This window comes from Ovis canadensis, chromosome 1 (assembly GCF_042477335.2).
Source record: "Ovis canadensis isolate MfBH-ARS-UI-01 breed Bighorn chromosome 1, ARS-UI_OviCan_v2, whole genome shotgun sequence".
NCBI lineage: Eukaryota > Metazoa > Chordata > Mammalia > Artiodactyla > Bovidae > Ovis > Ovis canadensis.
The window spans coordinates 4,200,464-4,217,452 of NC_091245.1; the positions used below are offsets into that span (position 1 = coordinate 4,200,464).

The 16,989-nt window shown below is 47.4% G+C and overlaps 1 protein-coding gene across 18 annotated transcripts in view; it reads right to left on the minus strand.

The window, feature by feature from the left end:
- The window catches only part of LRRFIP1 (LRR binding FLII interacting protein 1), a 161,930-nt gene that overhangs the window by 105,565 nt on the left and 39,376 nt on the right, over positions 1–16,989 (minus strand). The window lies entirely within an intron of this gene.

The following is a 16,989-nucleotide window of genomic DNA, read 5'->3' on the forward strand; positions in this document are numbered from 1 at the left end:
CCCCATCACTTCATGGCAAATAGATTGGGAAACAATGGAAACAGTGACAGACTTTATTTTCTTGGGCTCCAAAATCACTGCAGAAGGTGACTGCAGCCATGAAATTAAAAGATGCTTCCTCCTTGTAAGAAAATCTATGACTAACCTAGACAGCATATTAAAAAGCAGAGACATCACTTTGCCGACAAAGGTCCATCTAGTCAAAGCTGTGGTTTTGCCTGTGGTCATGTATGGATGTGAGAGATGGAACATAAAGAAAGTTGAACGCCAAAGCGTTGATGCTTTTGAACTGTGGTGTCGGAGAAACTCTTGAGAGTCTCTCGGCTGTAAGGAGATCCAACCAGTCTATCCTAAAGGAAATCAGTCCTGAATATTCTTTGGAAGGACTGATGTTGAAGCTGAAATTCCAATACTTTGGCCACCTGATGTGAAGAGCTGACTCATTAGAAAAGACCCTGATGCTGGGAAGGATTGAAGGCAGGAGGAAAAGGGGACGACAGAGGATGAGATGGCTGGATGGCATCACCAACTCAATGGACATGAGTTTGGGTAAACTCTGGGAGATGGGAGAGGAAGGGAAGCCTGGAGTGCGGCCGTCCATGGGGCTGCAGTCAGACGTGACTGCGACTGAACAGCAACACAGCGGGTGCTAGCAGCAGTCTGCTCGCTGCCTGCGGTCGCCAGAGGTGTCTCCAGACACTGACAGATGTCCCCTGGGAGGCAGAGAGACCCTGTTGAGGACCCTCGATCTAGGGAGCTTGTGCCTTCATCCAAGACACCCACGCTGTAGAAGGGCTCACTAACTCGCACAGAGGGGCCCCACCCCAGCAGATCCAAGCTGACCGCGCACGGAGGTAACGGTCGTGACAGACGCATTCCACCACGCCCTCCGATGTCTGTGGCCCTCTGGTTTTCAAGGGAAAACTCAAAAGTGGGGCTGGATGTAACGGTCAGGAGCAGCGAGAAAGTCAGAACTGACGCTGAAAAGTAGCAAGCGGGGACCACAGGGCGGGAAGAGAGAGACGGAGCTTTCAGAGGTGGTGCAGTGAGGCCAAGCGCGAGGGGGTGACGGTGGAGGTGGGCTGGAAGGAAGAACACAGGAAGTGAGAAGGTCAAAGAACTGAGTTTGGTTTCCTGGACCCTCTGGGAAGGCCTGATCCAAAAGGGGGCTGTGATGGAGAACACAGCCAGGGCAGGGGTGGGGGCCCGCAGGCGGCTGGCAGAGTCCACACAGCGCAGGGGCCCTCACAGCTCCAAAGCCTCCGGAATGAAGTGAGAAGCAGAGAAAGACAAATATCATATATATATGTGGAATCTAAAATAAACTATCCGAGATTCCCTGGTGGCTTAGGTGGTTAGGAATCTGCCTGCAAGGCGGGAGACCCGGGTTCAGTCCCTGGGTGGGGAAGATCCCCTGGAGAAGGGAATGGTAACCCACCCCAGTGTTCTTGCCTGGAGAATCCCACGGACAGAGGAGCCTGACGGGCTATAGACCACGGTGTTGCAAAGAGTCAAACACGACTGAGCAACAAACTATACAAATGAACTTATTTACGAAACAGAAATAGACTCACAGACACAGAAAATAAACTTATGGTAAGCAAAGGGGAAAGGCGGGGAGGAGGGCTAAATGAGGAGACTGGGCTTAAGAGATACACATCATTATAGATAAAATAGATAACCAGCAAGGACCTACTGCACAGCACAGGAGACCATGTCTTGTAATAACCTGTAACGGGAAAGAATCTGACCAGAATCTACATATATGCACGTTTATGTATCACGCAGTCACTGAGCTCTATACCTGAAACTAACAAGATACTGTAAATCGACTGAAGAGTTCAAGAACAAAGAAAACAAAGTGAAAACCTCCAAAGCAGGGGTTTGGGAGAAAAACTGAATAGAATTCTTGCTCCTTTGCTGGCGAGGCTGCAGTTTAGGGCCACTGCTGTGACCTCCGACCCCAGGCTGGTGCCTGCTGCCCACTCTGCCTGCCATTCTGAAGTACATGGGTCATTCTTCCTGCGGGTGAGGGACTCGGGAGCTCACAGTTTGAACGTAGGCTGAGAGGAGCTGCAGGTAGAGCCCCATGTCACTCAATGGGCGGCATTAGGCTGAGGCTCTGGTCAGCATTTCTGAGGGCCTGGTGCTCTGCCCTTTTTCTGGAACCTCCCCCTTCCAAGTCCAGAATTTTGGCTTTACTGCTTCCCCAAAGCCAAGCTTTCGGCGTTCTTGATGTATTATGAACAGGGCTCTGCGCAAACGTAGACAAAGACTGGAAGGAAACACAGTAAACAAAAGAGCTGCTCTATTTAAGTGAGAGAATTGTACTGCTGTTCAGAATATCCTCAGATATTGTTAGAATGCTCTTTTTATATAATAGCTTAAGGAACTTGCACTTTATTCAGGAGGCAGTGTTTGAATAGGGAAGTAGAATTTTGTTTGAACAAAGAACTTGTAGGCAACAAAAAAAGGTTAAAAATCACCTTTGTTAAACTTTTCCAAAAGTTTCTTGGCTGATTTCACTATTTATTCTTCCAGATCAGCTTCAGAGTCTACTTTTTAAACTTTAAGCCAATCTTGTCCCCTAAACTGGGATATTATTGGAATTACTTTATGGATGTATCAACATCTTTTCAATAGAGTCTTCTAATTCAGAAACAAGGTACCTCTCTCTCCATTTTTTAAATCTATGTCCTTTGGTATATCGTTATAGTTGTCTTCATATAGGCCTTGCATATTTCTTTATTCCTAAATGCTATTTTGAATGAAATCTTCTCTTCTTGCCATCATTCAAAAAAAAAAAAAACAAAAAACAAAAAAAAAACTACTGTGGTGTACGAGAATGCTATGGTTTTTTCGGGGGAGGGGAGAAGTAGAGAAACTTGTTCCCTGGGCACATTTAATTAATCAACTGACTGTGTATTGGAGTATAGCTGATTGCCAATGTTGTGTTAGTTTCAGGGGCACAGCAAAGTGATTCAGTTATTCACATGCATGTAGCTATTCTTTTTCAAATTCTTTTCCCCACTAGGTTGTTATAGAATATTGAGCAGAGTTCCTTGTGCTATACAGCAGGTCCTTGTTGGTTATCCATTTTAAATGTGGCAGAGTGTACATGTCCACCCCCAACTGCCTAACCATCCCTTCCCCCTCACCCTTCCCCTCTACTATGGATGTTTGTTTATATCATTACAAACACGGGACTCAGTTTTGGGCTGAATTTTTGGATTAGTGTGCAAGTAGTTACACACTCTATTTCTTTTCAGTAGTTACACTGCGGATTTCTTTATCCTGTCTGACCAGTGGCACTCCCACCATCATAATGTCACACCAGCCCCGGCCTGCCGTTTCTTCCTCCGTTGGACGCTCTGCAGCTGGGCAAGCAGTAAGGACTCAGCAGCTTTGTGAGCGTGTGCTTGCACTGCAGAAACACAGGACAGGACAGCAGGCCTATTAGAACAGAAACAGCACTGCAGGTGCCTAGGAAGTAAACAGAGGCTCTGTGGACGGCCACCCGATAAAGCCCCTGAAAGGAAAGAAATTATAAGGCTCAGAAAAAAGACACTCTTGCCTAAAGGCCAGAATCTAATTTTAAACAATAAAAGATAAACAGGTAAAGTGACTTGAAGGAGGATTAGCACTGAAGTCAGTGAAAAGCTAATTACTATTGTCAGCATCACCGTCTGATTTTTTCTGCAGCGACAGGCACCAAGGAGGAACGACGCTCAGTTCTGGGGCCGACACTGCCCGTGCGGGGAGCTGCGCTCTGCCAAGCACGTGGTGCCGGCCCTGGCCAGCCCCATAGCCTCTGTCCGCCCCTCGGTTTCCTCATCCGTAGGAGAGGAGTGACAGCGTCAGTAACCCAGTGCCCGCGGTTTATAAGGTTCCATCCATGATTCCTTGAAGTCAGTATTTAAATGAATAAAATGCGGGGCAGGTGTTTGGTTCACACAGTTAATGCTACAAAGTACTTCAAGGCACACGCAACCCAAATCTAACAGAACTGTCACTATTCACAAAGGGATGTGAGAGTCAGCTTTTGTCCCAGACCAGCCGCCCCTCCCTCTTGGCCTTCCGGCCTCACCCCACTCTGGCTTCTATCTCTGCCTGTATCTCCGTGGCTCAGAAGCCACAGCCTGCTGGGTAGCTCTGGTGCAGGGGAAATACACAGGCTTGGTAAGCCCCTGCAACCCGAAGACGAACTGGAACTCCTAAGTCGTGAGCTGGAGGAGGGGGAACCATGATTACTGTTTAGAACGAGAGGCCTGAACTTCGGGAATGTTATTTTCCTTCAGACACTCTGAAGGAAGTTCTGGTCAGATGACTGGCCTTGAACTTCACAGCCCAGATAAGGAGATACGACTGTGTCTCCCAAGAAGGGGATTAGGCAACAGAAGCCCACAAACTTCTCTTTTTGGATAAAGAGACTCTCCTTTGGTACAATTTTTGAAAAAGAAGAAATTGTCCCACAGTGAAGCAACTAAGAGTTTTGAATAAAGATATTCAAAGTTTTCAGTTTGAATATTTTATGATTATTTAGAACATGTGTCCTCCATGTAGCATAAAATATAATAAAACTGGGGCTTCCCTTGCGGCTTAGCTGGTAAAGAATCTACCTGCAATGTCGGAGACCTGGGTTCGATCCCTGGGTTGGGAAGATCCCCTGGAGAAGGGAAAGGCTACCCACTGCAGTATTTTGGCCTGTAGAATTCCATTAACTATAGTCCATGGGTTGATAAGAGTCAGACACTACTGAGCGACTTTCCCTTACTTGGTTACTTACTTACAATAACACTGTATCTTCTAGCATCTTTATCTCTGGAAGGAGGCAAAAGGATGTGTAGATAGGGAGTGCACACGTGCTAAGTCGTTTCAGTCGTATCCGACTCTTTGTGACGCCATGGACTGTAGCCCGCCAGGCTCCTCTGTCCGTGGAATTCTCCAGGCAACAATACTGTAGTGGGTTGCCATGCCTCCTCCATGGGATCTTCCCAACCAGGGATCAAACCTGCTTCTCTTACATCTGAATTGGCAAGTGGGTTCTTTTCCACCAGCACTACCTGGGAAGCTCGTAAGTAGGGAAGAACAGGAGAAATTAAGGAGAAACAGATTTACAATTGGGAGGGGTGGTGAAATTTCAGTGGCTGCCTCCCGGTGGCCACAGGTGAGTGTTCCCAAGGGGCCTGCACTAAAGATTTCTTATTGGCTAGTAATCTCAGACTGGAGAAGGCAATGGCAACCCACTCCAGTACTCTTGGCTGGAAAATCCCACGGATGGAGGAGCCTGGTAGGCTGCAGTCCATGGGGTCGCTAGGAGTCGGACACGACTGAAGTGACTTAGCAGCAGCAGAAATGTCAGACACCTCAAGCGTTCACTGATATGTGAATGGATAAATACATGTGGTATATCCATACAATGGAATATTATTGGGCCTTTAAGAAAAGGAAATTCAGATACATGCTGCCATATGAATAAAACCCTGAAAACATTATACAAAGTGAAATAAGCGCAGTGCAAAAGGACAAATATTGCATGATTTCACTTACACGAGATACCTAGAATTGTCAAATTTATAGAGAAAGTAGAAGGCGGTTGCCAAACGGAGGGGACACAGGAGTGAGTGAGTGCCAAGTCCCTCCAGTCGTGTCCAGCTCTGCTCGACCCCATGGACGGCTGCCCACCAGGCTCCTCTGTCCTTGGGATTCTCCAGGCAAGAATACTGGAGTGGGTTGCCATGCCCTCCTCCAGGGGATCTTCCCGACCCAGGGATCAAACCCCCGCCTCTTATGTCTCCGGCATTGGCAGGCAGGTTCTTTACCACTAGCGCCACCTGGGAAGCCCACAGGAATGAGGGTTAGTGTTTAATAGACACAAAGTTTCAGTCTGGGAAGATGAGAAGGGCTCTGGAGAAGGTGGTGATGGTTGCTTAACAGTGTGAACGTACTTAATACTACTGAGTTGTATACTTAAAATGGGTAAGATGGGGAATTTTATGTTATGCGTGTTTTACCACACTAAAAATTATATTATGTTGAAAGTTTTAGACCATAAGAAATAGCCAAATCGATCTTGGGATATCTCCTTTATGGCATTCTGTCTGGCCATAAAAATGCATATTTGATGAGTATGTAATATAATGCGGAGCGCTTATGCCCATGCTGAGTGCACATACCCTCAACATACACACTCCAACAACATCTATGAAAAAATAAGTAACAAAGACCCTAACGAGACAGGGCTTCCCTGATAGCTCAGTTGGTAAAGAATCTGCCTGTAATGCAGGAGACCCTGGTTCGACTCCTGGGTCAGGAAGACCCCTGGAGAAGGGATAGGCTACCCACTTCAGTATTCTTCCCTTGTGGCTCAGATGGTAAAGAATCCGCCTACAGTGTGGGAGACCTGGGTTCAATCCCTGGGTTGAGAAGATCCCTTGGAGAAGGGAAAGGCTACCCACTCCAGTCTCCTGGCCTGGAGAGTTCAGTCCATGGGGTTGCAAAGAGTCGGACATGACTGATCAGCTTTCACTACAAGACCCAAGGAAATGAACTGATATAGTGCCATGGTTGTTTTTACGTTATAATGAGAGTATGGATAGCTTTCTGTTTCCTTCTATTTTCCACTTTCTTTTTTTATACACATGTACTACTTTTAAAGGGGGGAAATAACACAGCGTTTCATCTTCCTCTGTAACTTTATTTGAAAAGCAAAGAAGAACGAAAAGAAAGACCTTTCTGTGCTTATTTCCTAGAGGCTTTTAAACCTAAAAGGAAACTGCAGTTAATTAGGCTGCTTTTACCATGTTCGCTCCTTTCCTGCTTTTGTACCATACCACCTTGGGTGCCCCTGGTGAGGCAGGCTGGTGAGGCCTGTGGCCATCCTCAGAATGGTACCTGTAAGTGCTTGAAACAAAGTACAGGGTTAGTCGCTCTGTTGTATAGGACTCTTTGCAACCTCATGGACTGTGGCCCGCCAGGCTCCTCTGTCCATGGGATTGTCCAGGCAAGAATACTGGAGTGGATTGCCATTCACTTCTCCAGAGGATCTTTCCAACCCAGGGATGGAACCCAGGTCTCCCTCATTGCAGGCAGATTCGTTACCATCTGAGCTACAGGGAAGATCTGTAAAACGAAGTATACATAGTTACAAAGGAAAGTGATTATTATGAAATGTATTGTCAAAATATATTTTAAAATTGTGATACAGTATCAATCATGGGCTTCACTGGTGGCTCAGAGGTAAAGAAACCACCTGGAAAGCAGGAGATGTGGGCTCAACCCCTCGGTGGGGAAGATCCCCTGGAGAAGGAGACGGCTACTCACTCCCGTATTCTGGCCTGGGAACTGTACAGACAGAGGAGTCTGGCAGTCTACATACAGTCCATGGGGTCGCAAAAGAGTCGGGCATGACTTATTGATAACAACAACAGCAATCAATCAGTCACAATACAGACAGGAAAAAAAAAAAAGAAATTATACCAGTTATGTTAATAGGAATAATTTAATACAGGAGACCCACTAAGCAAGTGTTGAATGACTTAGAAGGCAGAAGAGACTCAGGTAACACAGAGGCAATAATTTGGGGAACACTAGGGCTGGGGGAACAGAGGGGTGAGTTGGTGTACCCCAAAGACTCAGAAGGCACTGTGCTCCAGAACCTCCACGGGCTCCGCGGCAGCGGTTTCTGAGAGCGCGAAGGACGCTAGAAACAGAACCAGCCGGCTGCCGGTGAAGGCGGTTGCTGGGGCGACGGCTCAAAGAAACAGGAAGCAGGCGGGGCGGAGCAGACGAGTCTCCCTCCTCCGCCTCCCAGTCGCCCCCTAGCGCCCGTGGGCAGAGCCCGGGGGAGATGAGGGGCGCAGAGCCACGGCCGGGAATAACTGGCCCCGGTACCGGCTTCTTTCCCGGTGCCCTGAGTATCCAGAGCTCACATCTACCTTAATATCCACACGACCACGTGAACTTCCCCAGCTGTCTGCAACCACCGAAAAGTTACACAAAAACAGTACGCGGTGCTGAAGCCACGCGCACTTCTAACTCTGCTCAGGTTTGGGGCTGACGCTCATAACGGGAGGTAATGTTGCTCTGTTTTTTCTGACCCAATTTCAGGGATCCTTTGAAATCTAACCAAAGGCCTTTGGAGGGTGAGGGGACCCAAAGTTAAGAATCCTTCTGGGTGTTAAAGTGCTTTTTCTTCTTCCTTAAATTTTGCTTTAAAAAGCCACAGGCTTGATCGCATGATCACAGGGTGGGTCGCGGATGCCAGGTTTCTCTTTGCAAGAGAAAATAAGTGATGCGAGGTCCTGTCTTTGGTGCGTGTCTCTCTTTCACTGATACGGTCACCCCATCTTGCAAGCAGTAAGCAGTAACTTGCATCATTATCCATCATATTGTGCCTACTTCTGAATGCCACAGAAAGTAAAGAAAGCGAACACACAGCTGCACCAACATCCTCATCCCATGCTCCTGGGGGCACGGATTTTAGGATTCCCGGGAAGTCTTCAGAGTTCTTTTCCGTAAGGCCCCTGGCCGGCCCCACCTTGTTGACTGTGACCCAGACGTCCCCCAGTCCGGATCTGTATTTCTTTTCTCTTGATTTGTCCAAGGTTCAGCCCACCGGCCAGGTGGACATCTCTGCCTGGAGGGCCCAGTCACCTCAAGCTCGAGATGCATTCAAAATGGAATTCCTGTCGCCTCCAGCGGTCTGTCCTCTGCACTTTCTCCTCCGAGGGGGCGCTTCCGACCAGTGCCTCTGGGGAAGACTTCATTTACAGTCTCTGGGTCTCAGCTGCCCCATCAGAGAAGGAGAGGCAGTGGCAGACACGGCCTTCTGGGCTGGTGGGAGGACTAAATGATCCCCCGGGCCCGGACATCAGCGAACGCCCGCCCGAGTGAGGCTGGTGCTCCTCCCCGCCCTGCGCCCCCCACCAGCAGGCTGGCTGCCCTTCTCAGAGTCACGTCAAGGTGCCCCGGGGCCACCGCCTTGGTCCGGCCTCAGCGAGTCTCCTGAGTTACCACAGCTGTCCCCAGTGCCGCCCCCCACCCGTTATCGCCACGCCACCCACTTCTGTCACTCACCCTGCCATCACACGGGGTGGGGCTGCCACGGGCCAGAGACCGCGGATGCAACAGGGGGCACGGGCAGTCCTGCCTCTGGGGGAGACTGATGTCAGATAATGGCACGGAGAAGTAGCCACTTACAACTGTGACAGGCGCCATGCCACTCAAAATGTCCCCACGCCGCGCCAGCCGTGGGGGGTGCGCACAGAACACACAGCTTTGTGTTTCTGAGAAAACAAGAAGTCATTCTAGGTGGGGGAGATGGAGAGCCCTCCCGCGAGGCTGCTGGGGCTTCCCTCTGAGAGCCGGACGAAGGGCGACACTCCGAGTCACCAAGCCTCCTGGCGGCCTCCTGGCGTCCTGCCACGGCCGACCATCGCCCTGCAGTCTCAGGCCGGCGACAGAGGACTGCCTCCTGGTGGTGACTTCAAACCTTGGCGGCTGAATCCCCACGTTTCTTTTTTTCCACGAACTCGGTTTATGTGTGGCCTTAGTCACTTAGTCTGGAGAAGGCAATGGCACCCCACTCCAGTACTCTTGCCTGGAAAAGCCCATGGATGGAGGAGCCTGGTGGGCTGTCGTCTATGGGGTCCCACAGAGTCGGACACGACTGAGCGACTTCACTTTCACTTTTCACTTTCATGCATTGGAGAAGGAAATGGCAACTCCCTCCAGTGTTCTTGCCTGGAGAATCCCAAGGATGGAGGAGCCTGGTGGGCTGCCGTCTATGGGGTGGCACAGAGTCGGACACGACTGAAGTGACGCAGCAGCAGCAGCAGCAGCAGTCACTTAGTCGCGTCTGACTCTTTGTGACCCCATGGATTGTAGCCCGCCAGGCTCCTCTGTCCATGAGACAGTTTATAACAGTGTTTATAACACTATTTGTAATAAAAGAGGACCCAGCTCTCAGCTGAGGAACTTCGGTAACAAGCTCATCTATGTCAGAGTTTCATTTAACACAGAAAGATCACTTTTCTGTCTCACAGATGGAATATACACGCATTGATAAGTCTACTCTTAATCTATAAAGTCTGAACAGTGCTACCGACTATAAACACATTTCATTATGCTCTGTGAAAACCTGTAACAACTTATTAAAGACACTGAAAGTCAGCATTTTGTAGCTTATTTATAGCAATATTTGAAAAATACAAGATGAATCACATTGCAAGATTTGTTTAGCACTTCAAGCTAAGAGAAATATTTCAAAATATGTATCATCCATTCTAAAATATTTGTAAGCTATATCACAGTAATCCAAGTCTATGACCCAACCAGTAACGCTGAAGAAGCTGAAGTTGAATGGTTCTATGAAGACCTACAAGACCTTTAAGAACTAACACCCAAAAAAGATGTCCTTTTCATTATAGGGGACTGGAATGCAAAAGTAGAAAGTCAAAAACACCTGGAGTAACAGGCAAATTTGGCCTTGGAATACAGAATGAAGCAGGGCAAAGGCTAATAGAGTTTTGCCAAGAAAATGCACTGGTCATAGCAAACACCCTCTTCCAACAACACAAGAGAAGACTCTACACATGGACATCACCAGATGGTCAACACCAAAATCAGACTGATTATATTCTTTGCAGCCAAAGATGGAGAAGCTCTATACAGTCAACAAAAACAAGACCAGGAGTTGACTGTGGCTCAGATCATGAACTCCTTATTACCAAATTCAGACTCAAATTGAAGAAAGTAGGGAAAACCACTAGACCATTCAGGTATGACCTAAATCAAATCCCTTATGCTTATACAGTGGAAGTGAGAAATAGATTTAAGGGCCTACTGATAGATAGAGTGCCTGATGAACTATGGAATGAGGTTCGTGACACTGTACAGGAGACAGGAATCAAGACCATCCCCATGGAAAAGAAATGCAAAAAAGCAAAATGGCTGTCTGGGGAGGCCTTACAAATAGCTGTGAAAAGAAGAGAGGTGAAAAACAAAGGAGAAAAGGAAAGATATAAGCATCTGAATGCAGAGTTCCAAAGAATAGCAAGAAGAGATAAGAAACCCTTCTTTAGTGATCAATGCAAAGAAATAGAGGAAAAGAACACGACGGGAAAGACGAGAGATCTCTTCCAGAAAATTAGAGATACCAAGGGAATATTTCATGCAAAGATGGGCTCGATAAAGGACAGAAATGGTATGGACCTAACAGAAGCAGAAGATATTAAGAAGAGGTGGCAAGAATACACAGAAGAACTGTACAAAAAAGATCTTCACAACCCAGATAATCACAATGGTGTGATCACTCATCTAGAGCCAAACATCCTGGAATGTGACGTCAAGTGGGCCTTAGAAAGCATCACTACGAACAAAGCTAGTGGAGGTGATGGAATTCCAGTTGAGCTATTTCAAATCCTGAAAGATGATGCTGTGAAAGTGCTGCACTCAATATGCCAGGAAATTTGGAAAACTCAGCAGTGGCCACAGGACTGGAAAAGGTCAGTTTTCATTCCAATCCCAAAGAAAGGCATGCCAAAGAATGCTCAAACTACCAAACAATTGCACTCATCTCACATGCTAGTAAAGTAATGCTCAAAATTCTCCAAGCCAGGCTTCAGCAATACATGAACCATGAACTTCCAGATTTTCAAGCTGGTTTTAGAAAAGGCAGAGGAACCAGAGATCAAATTGCCAACATCCACTGGATCATAGGAAAAGCAAGAGAGTTCCAGAAAAACATCTATTTCTGCTTTATTGACTATGCCCAAGCCTTTGACTGTGTGGATCACAATAAACTGTGGAAAATTCTGAAAGAGAGGGGAATACCAGACCACTTGACCTGCCTCTTGAGAAATCTGTATGCAGGTCAGGAAGCAACAGTTAGAACTGGACATGGAACAACAGACTGGTTTCAAATAGGAAAAGGAGTACGTCAAGGCTGTATATTGTCACCCTGCTTATTTAACTTATATGCAGAGTACATCATGAGAAACGCTGGGCTGGAAGAAGCACAAGCTGGAATCAAGATTGCCGGGAGAAATATCAATCACCTCAGATATGCAGATGACACCACCCTTATGGCAGAAAGTGAAGAGGAACTCAAAAGCCTCCTGATGAAAGTGAAAGTGGAGAGTGAAAAAGTTGGCTTAAAGCTCAACATTCAGAAGATGAAGATCATGGCCTCCGGTCCCATCACTTCATGGGAAATAGATGGGGAAACAGTGGAAATACTGTAAGACTTTATTTTTTGGGGCTCCTAAATCACTGCAGATGGTGACTGCAGCTATGAAATTAAAAGACGCTTACTCCTTGGAAGAAAAGTTATGACCAACCTAGACAGCATATTCAAAAGCAGAGGCATTACTTTGCCGACTAAGGTCCATGTAGTCAAGGGTATGGTTTTTCCTGTGGTCATGGATGGATGTGAGAGTTGGACTGTGAAGAAAGCTGAGCACCGAAGAATTGATGCTTTTGAACTGTGGTGTTGGAGAAGACTCTTGAGAGTCCCTTGGACTGCAGGAGATCCAACCAGTCCGTTCTGAAGGAGATCAGCCCTGGGATTTCTTTGGAAGGAATGATGCTAAAGCTGAAGCTCCAGTACTTTGGCCACCTCATGCAAAGAGTTGACTCATTGGAAAAGACTCTGATGCTGGGAGGGATTGGGGGCAGGAGGAGAAGGGGACGACAGAGGATGAGATGGCTGGATGGCATCATTGACTTGATGGACGTGAGTCTTAGTGAACTCCGGGAGTTGGTGATGAACAGGGAGGCCTGGCGTGCTGCGATTCATGGGGTCGCAGAGTCGGACACGACCTAGCGACTGAACTGAACTGAAAGTATATATTCTTTCAGAATAACCAGAATAATAAACCAAGTATAGAACAAACTTATATTTAGGTCAATATTTTTTAAGGCAAGATAAAATTTGTGTTATTTGGGTACAGAAAAACTTCTGCTTTCCAGTTTGAACAAGTAATATGATCATAATGGCTATCTAAGAATTTTTGAATATCTTATTTGTATTCAATTTTTAACTTTTCAAATATTAAAGTCTCATTGAACACAAAAGTATAACTCTCTTGCCTAAGAACCATGTTTTCTTTCTCTCCTTTAGGAAGCTCTCTGTTGTCTGCACATTTAAAGTCATTAACAGGACAAGAAATGGGGAGCACTGACCCTTCATCTCTAAGGATCTATCAGTGACTCTATGTCCTGAGACTGACTTGCTCATTGTGTGCTTCCGTAGACTTCTAGAAACCTGAGGACCTAATATAGTACTGTTCATTTCATTTAGTAAAAGATGCAGAGATTAGAATGAGGAAAAGAAACTCAACCTCATGAATGACGAAAAAGCTGTAAGAAGTATGTTGCCAGACTGGTTATGCACGTCTCTTAATTTACTTAGAGAGGTGGTCTGAGACGTATCATGAGGGAAACGTGCACGCACATGGGCAGTCACACACAACGCCAGTGCTGGCCGTGGGCCCAGGCTGGTTTCTCAGGGACCACGGAAGCGGGGAGAGGGAGTGAGGAGCTGGTGGGCTGCTGCTGCAGCCCCTCCGCCGTTGCAGAGCCCCCTGGCCCCCAGCTATCCTCTGTAGCTGTCCTAAGAATACAAAAGACCCAACACAAATGTCATCACTATAGCGTGTGTAATTCGCTCAGTCGTGTCTGACTCTTTGCAACCCCATGGACTGTAGCCGGCCAGGCTCCTCTGTCCATGGATTTTCCAGGCAAGAATACTGGAGTGGGTTGCCATTTCTTTTCTGCAGGAGAGCTTCCCAACGCAGGGATTGAATCTGGGTCTCCTGCATTGCAGGAGGATTCTTTATTGTCTGAGGCACCAGGAAAGCAATGGTTTACCCTTAATTGTAAAGTGTCTGACTTAGATATCCAACAGCAAGAGAGAATCTATTTTGTGCTGTCCTGGGTGTCTGACGTGTGACAGATGAATTAGCTTTTGTGGGACCATTTGTTTTCACCGGTTCGGATTAAGTGTTTGGGGACCTGACTTGCTGTGGAAAGCCTCTGGCTCTCGGATCTGAGCCTCTAGAGCAGCTGAGAACTACCCACTACTGCTTGTCGAGTGTGTGCGTGCTGTGCGTTGTCACACGATCCATGACTGACGCCACAAGCCAACACAAGGCCACTGCTTGTCCCTTGCAAAGGGGGAGACCGATGTTACAGCACTAACTACCACATGAACTTGAAAGGGTTCCCTTAATTCAGGATCCCAGGACCCTTTTAAAATGCAATAGAATAGACTGGTTCTCTATTGTGAGTTCAGATACAACAAGGGGTGGATGAGAACCTTGTGGGGGGAGGTTTCCCTGTGAGAACCCCCCGCCCCCAAGCCCCATGTGCTGCGCTCAGCATCTCTGCTCGACTCTCAAGGGAAACATTTCCCCATGAGGCTGATGACAAAAGCAGTCATTAACACTGTGTCCCAGAGGCTGTCGAAGTGCCTGACATGCTTGGTTATTTCTCACGGAAGCCCCATCAGGAGAAAGGACCCCACTCTCTGATTTAGGATGGAGGTAGAGACAGGGAGAGAGGCTCGTTGAGGTCCTGGAAACAGCGGGCAGTAGGGCCATGTGAGCCCAGGACCGGTGTGAAGGGGTCCCCAAACCATCACAAGACGGCCACTGAACCCTGTATCACACACTGTGTTGGCACTTTCTGGGTTTATCTCATTTAGGCCTCGACAGCCCTGAAAGGTGGGTATTATTATTCCCGGGCATCTTTTTGGAAATCATGGCTCGGGGTTGAGTGACTGATTCCAGCTGATGCAGGTTTGAGAAGGCACGGACACACCAGGAGCTCCACGGCTCCCTCCCTAGCCCCGGCTCTCTCCTACTCCACCCCTGCCTCCACCGGACAAATGTTCTCTTTCTCCCTCTTAAAACCAAAGCTGGAAGGGCCTCCGGACATGATCTGGCCTGGCCACTGCTCCCAGTGGACGTCACTTTTCCAGCCTTGACCAAGTGACCTGTCCAAGACTTCATGGCTGAGCACCACACCTAGGACAGAGCCACCTCCACTTCAGCCTCCGCGTTCCACCCCTCCAACTGTGTTATAACAATGGCAAACAGCTTTATTGGGGACATTTCAGGCTTTTTCCTCTCTGTGAAAAAAACCCAGTTGACAAATTGTCCTTAGATAATGTGTTATTTTTTCCCCTTTCGGAATTACAACCATTACCACCATTTGTCGAGTGTCCAAGAACACACGAAACCTACTCCTCCCAGCTGGTTTTTGTTAAATGGCTTGGTGTCTAACATTCAGAGTTGTCCAGACTGCCCTGATCTCCTGCCAGAAGCTGACTCAAGCCCACTCTCTGGGCAATGTGGGAGACTTTGTGTCCAATGGACACATCTCAGCTGGGTGGAAGCTAAGGAGACCTTGCAGGCTTCTGCTCGTCAGCGACTGTTGCCTAGGGAACAGTGTGATGGAACAACCAGTCGGTGTTTAAGGAGATCATGTTCTTTTTAATGAGAGGAGTGCGTGTACGCCTTTACCCGAGCTGGAGTCCTTTTTTTGGTCCCACTTAAGTCCAAGTTTCTGCTCTCGTTTATCGGCCTAACACGCTGTGTCAGCTTTAACATCTTGCAAGATACGCCCAGTGGAGAACCTATTTTAGGGTTATCAAGCATCTGGGTAGGCGTGTTTCTTGCAGGCAAGGAGGAAGACGTTCAGCTCCTGATTTTGGACTTCCCTGTTGTCCAGTGGTTAGGAGTCCCGATGCAGGGGACCTAGGTTTGATCCCTGGTGTGGGAAGATTTCATACAGCTTGGGGCAACTAAGCCCGTGTACCACACTACTGAGGCCCATGCACTCGAGAGCCTGTGCTTGGCAATGAGAGGAGCCACTGCAGCGAGAAGCCCACACGGGGCAACTAGGGAGCGGCCCCAGCTCGCCGCAGGCAGAGAAAGCCTGCGCACAGCAGCAGAGACAGCATGGCCAAGGACGCTCTCCCAGTCTCAGCCAAGGAAACGGATTTGCAACAGGAATGCAAGCGGGTTAATAAGTAATCTCTAAGTCACCAAGAAAGAAAAAAAATACTAACACTGCAAGACAGGCTTTGACAGTTTGAAAAAGAGCTTTCAAGACTGACAAATCAACGCATCACCAGTTTTTAGCTCCCAGATTTACAAAGGCACCTCCTCTTGTGGTTAGATCCTTCCAGACGACACAGACGCCAACGTAAACTGACACAGCCTCTCAGGCAGGCAGTTCGAAAACAAGTATTGGGACCCTCACAGGTGTTTAAGCATTTAAAATCTTTATTTGCACTTCCAATTTCTCATTTAAGGAAATCAGCTTCCCTGCTGGCGCAGATGGTAAAGAATCCGCCTGCAATGCCAGAGACCTGGGTTCGATCCCTGGGTTGGGAAGGTCCCCTGGAGAAGGAAATGGCAACCCACTCCAGTACTCTGGCCTGGGAAATCCCATGGACAGAGGAGCCTGGTGGGCTGCAGCCCATGGGGTCGCAAAGTTGGATGTGAATGAACCACTAACACTTTCCTACAAAACACGATTTATTCTTAAAGACATTCATCTGCCGTGTTACTCACAACTGAGAAAAGAGACACCTGTAAAACACCTTTTCACACCCAACAAGAGGAAAACACAGACACAGTGGAACAACCTCCGCGCTGTATTCAGTGGCCATCTAAACGCTTTACAGAGCATTTGGTACCAAGGCTGTGCTGATTTCTTTCCTTAAAGAGGAGAACAAAAGATGCAGTATTCCTAAACATATAATTGAAGCCATCTTCAAAAGCAGCATTGATAAAATAGAGGGGAATAGAGCAACATGTTAACAGGTCTTACGTTTGGTCACAGTACAGGGCATCATTTTCATTTCCTATGTCTGAATTTTCCTATTTTCTACAATGAATATGTACTACAGTTAATGTAATAACCATTTCCTGTCATCAGCAATTATTACCTTTGTTGGCAATTTCTTCATTTATTCAG